Below are 4,431 nucleotides of genomic sequence, written 5' to 3' on the forward strand. Positions count from 1 at the left end.
CTTTTTGTTAGAGTCATTATCCTGAAGCTCTACGTATCCATATGGTGATACACTTGTAATTACATATGGACCTCTCCACCGGGATTTTAATTTTCCGGGGAATAATTTGAGCCTAGAATTAAATAGCAGAACTTTCTGCCCCGGCTCAAAGACTCTGGATGACAATTTCTTATCATGCCATCTTTTCGCTTTCTCTTTGTAAATCTTTGCATTCTCGAAAGCATTGAGTCTAAATTCCTCTAGCTCATTTAACTGGAGCAATCGTTTTTCTCCAGCTAACTTGGCATCAAGGTTTAGGAATCTGGTTGCCCAATAGGCCTTGTGTTCCAGTTCCACTGGCAAGTGACATGCCTTTCCATACACAAGCTGGTATGGAGAGGTCCCTATAGGGGTCTTGAATGCTGTTCTGTATGCCCACAGAGCATCATCCAAGCTTCTTGCCCAATCCCTTCTACGGTTAATTACAGTTCACTCCAGGATTCTTTTGAGTTCTCTATTTGAGACTTCAGCTTGCCCATTAGTTTGTGGGTGATATGGAGTAGCTACCCTGTGGCTAACTCCATAACGAACCAGAGCAGAGTAAAGCTGTTTATTGCAGAAATGAGTGCCCCCATCACTGATTAATACTCTAGGGATACCAAATCTGCTGAAGATGTGTTTCTGGAGGAATTTTAACACTGTTTTAGTGTCATTGGTGGGTGTTGCAATAGCCTCCACCCATTTGGATACATAATCCACTGCCACCAAAATATAAGTGTTTGAGTATGATGGTGGGAAGGGTCCCATGAAGTCAATGCCCCATACATAAAACAACTCAATCTCCAAGATCCCTTGTTGAGGCATGGCATAACTGTGAGGTAGATTGCCAGATCTTTGGCAACTGTCACAATTAAGTACAAACACTCGGGAGTCTTTATAGAGAGTAGGCCAGTAGAAGCCACTTTGGAGGACTCTTGTGGCTGTTCGCTCACTTCCAAAATGTCCTCCATACTGTGATCCATGGCAGTGCCATAGGATCTTCTGTGCTTCTTCCTTAGGCACACATCTACGGATTACTCCGTCTGCACATCTCTTAAAGAGATACGGCTCATCCCAAAGATAATACTTTGCATCCGTGATCAGCTTCTTTATTTGCTGTCTACTGTACTCTTTGGGTATAAATCTCACTGCCTTGTAGTTTGCAATGTCTGCAAACCATGGCACTTCCTGGATGGTAAAGAGTTGCTCATCCGGAAAGGTTTCAGAGATCTCAGTGAGAGGGAGGGACGCCCCTTCTACTGGTTCTATTCGGGACAGGTGGTCTGCTACCTGATTCTCTGTCCCTTTTCTGTCTCTTATTTCTATATCAAACTCTTGCAGAAGCAACACCCATCTTATAAGTCTGGGTTTTGAATCCTGCTTTGTGAGTAGATATTTAAGAGCAGCATGATCAGTGTACACAATCACTTTTGATCCTACTAAATAGGATCTGAATTTGTCAATGGCGTAAACCACTGCAAGTAGCTCTTTTTCTGTGGTTGTGTAATTCTTCTGAGCGTCATTTAGAACACGACTGGCATAGTAAATGACGTGCAGAAGCTTGTCATGCCTTTGTCCCAACACTGCACCAATGGCATGGTCACTGGCATCACACATTAGTTCAAATGGCAATGCCCAGTTTGGTGCAGAGATGATTGGTGCTGAGACCAATTTAGCTTTCAGGGTCTCAAATGCCTGCAGACACTCTTTATCAAAGATAAATGGCGTGTCAGCAGCTAGCAGGTTGCTTAGAGGTTTGGCAATTTTTGAAAAATCCTTTATAAACCTCCTATAGAATCCTGCATGCCCCAGAAAGCTTCTGATTGCCTTAACATTGGTGGGTGGTGGTAATTTTTCAATTACTTCAACTTTAGCTTGATCCACCTCTATTCCCTTGTTCGAGATTTTGTGCCCAAGGACAATTCCTTCAGTCACCATAAAGTGACACTTTTCCCAGTTTAAAACCAGGTTGGTCTCTTGGCATCTCTTTAGAACAAGTGCTAAATGGTTAAGGCAGGAGCTGAATGAGTCTCCAAATACTGAAAAGTCATCCATGAAGACTTCCAGAAATTTTTCCACCATATCAGAGAAAATTGAGAGCATGCACCTCTGAAAGGTTGCAGGTGCATTGCATAGGCCAAATGGCATCCTTCTGTATGCAAATACTCCAGATGGGCATGTGAATGCCGTTTTCTCCTGATCCTGGGGATCTACTGCAATTTGATTATAACCTGAATATCCATCCAGGAAGCAGTAGTATTCATGACCTGCTAGTCTTTCTAGCATCTGGTCTATGAATGGTAAAGGAAAGTGATCCTTTCTGGTGGCTGTATTGAGCCTTCTGTAATCAATACACATATGCCACCCTGTAACTGTTCTTGTAGGAACCAGTTCATTTTTTTCATTATGAACCACTGTCATGCCGCCTTTCTTAGGGACGACTTGGACAGGGCTTACCCAGGGGCTATCAGAAATAGGATAAATAATCCCAGCCTCTAGTAACTTAGTGACCTCTTTCTGCACCACTTCCTTCATGGCTGGATTCAGCCGCCTTTGTGGTTGAACCACTGGCTTGGCGTCACCCTCCAGTAAGATCTTGTGCATGCATCTGGCTGGGCTAATGCCCTTGAGATCACTGATGGACCACCCAAGAGCTGTCTTGTGTGTCCTTAGCACTTGAATTAGTGCTTCCTCTTCCTGTGGCTCTAAGGTAGAGCTTATAATTACAGGAAAGGTATCACCTTCTCCCAGAAACGCATATTTCAGGGATGGTGGTAATGGTTTGAGCTCGGGTTTAGGAGGTTTCTCCTCTTCCTGAGGGATTTTCAGAGGTTCTACTATTCTCCCTGATTCCTCCAGGTCAGGCTGAACATCTTTAAAGATGTTCTCTAGCTCTGATTCGAGACTCTCAGCCATATTGACCACTCTTACTAGGGAGTCAATAATATCAACACTCATGCAGTCATTTGGGGTGTCTGGATGTTGCATGGCTTTAACAACATTCAACTTGAACTCCTCCTCATTGACTCTCAGGGTTACTTCCCCTTTTTGGACATCAATGAGGGTTCGGCCAGTTGCTAGGAAAGGTCTTCCTAGAATGAGAGTTGCACTCTTGTGCTCCTCCATTTCCAGCACCATAAAGTCAGTAGGAAAGGCGAATGGCCCAACCTTGACAATCATGTCTTCAATCACGCCTGATGGGTATTTAATGGAGCCATCAGCAAGTTGAAGACATATCCTGGTTGGTTTGATTTCTTCAGTTAAACCAAGCTTTCTGATAGTAGATGCAGGTATTAGGTTGATACTTGCCCCAAGATCACATAAAGCTTGCTTGGTACAAATACCCTCTAATGTGCATGGTATCATAAAACTCCCAGGATCTTTAAGCTTCTCAGGTAAGCTTTTTAGAATGACTGCACTGCATTCTTCAGTGAGGTAAACTTTTTCAGTTTCCCTCCAATCCTTCTTATGACTTAAGATCTCTTTCATGAACTTAGCATAAGAAGGTATCTGCTCAAGTGCTTCTGCAAACGGAATCTTTATTTCAAGAGTCCTGAGATAGTCTACAAAGCGGGCAAATTGCTTATCCTGTTCCGCTTGGCGGAGTTTTTGAGGATAAGGCATTTTGGCTTTGTATTCCTCAACCTTAGTTGCTGCAGGTTTATTACCTACAGAAGTGGGTTGGGAAACCTTTTTAGAAGGGTTGTTATCAGCACTTGTATGTGACTGATCCCCCACTGGCATTTGAATGCCAGGGGTGGAAGCTGGAGTGGTGTCAGACGCCACCTCCTTGTTTGTTACTGGCGTTTGAACGCCAGAACCATGCTCCCTTTGGGCGTTCAACGCCGGATTCATGCTTGTTTCTGGCGTTGAACGCCAGGAATGAGCGTGGTCTGGGCGTTCAGCGCCAGCTTTATTCCTCTCTGGGCTCTGACTGTCCTCAGAGGGATTTTGAGTATCCACTTGTTCATTTTTTGGTTTCCTGCTGCTTTGAAGTGAGGTACTTAATGTTTTTCCCACTTCTTAATTGAACTGCTTGGCATTCTTCTGCTATTTGTTTTGACAATTGCTTTTCTGTCTGCTTTAATTGTACTTCCATATTCCTGTTAGCCCTTCTTGTTTCCTGTAATATTTCCTTGAATTCGGCTAGCTGCTGAGTTAGAAAGTCTAATTGCTGATTGAATTCATTAGCCTGATCCACCGGACTGAGTTCAGCAATTACTGTTTTAGCTTCTTCTTTCATGGAAGATTCACTGCTTAGGTACAGATGTTGATTTCTGGCAACTGTATCAATAAGCTCTTGAGCCTCTTCAATTGTTTTTCCCATATGTATAGATCCACCAGCTGAGTGGTCTAGAGAAATCTGAGCTTTTTCTGTAAGCCCATAGTAGAAGATGTCTAATTGCACCCATT

Source organism: Arachis stenosperma, chromosome 9 (assembly GCF_014773155.1).
Source record: "Arachis stenosperma cultivar V10309 chromosome 9, arast.V10309.gnm1.PFL2, whole genome shotgun sequence".
Taxonomy (NCBI): Eukaryota; Viridiplantae; Streptophyta; class Magnoliopsida; order Fabales; family Fabaceae; genus Arachis; species Arachis stenosperma.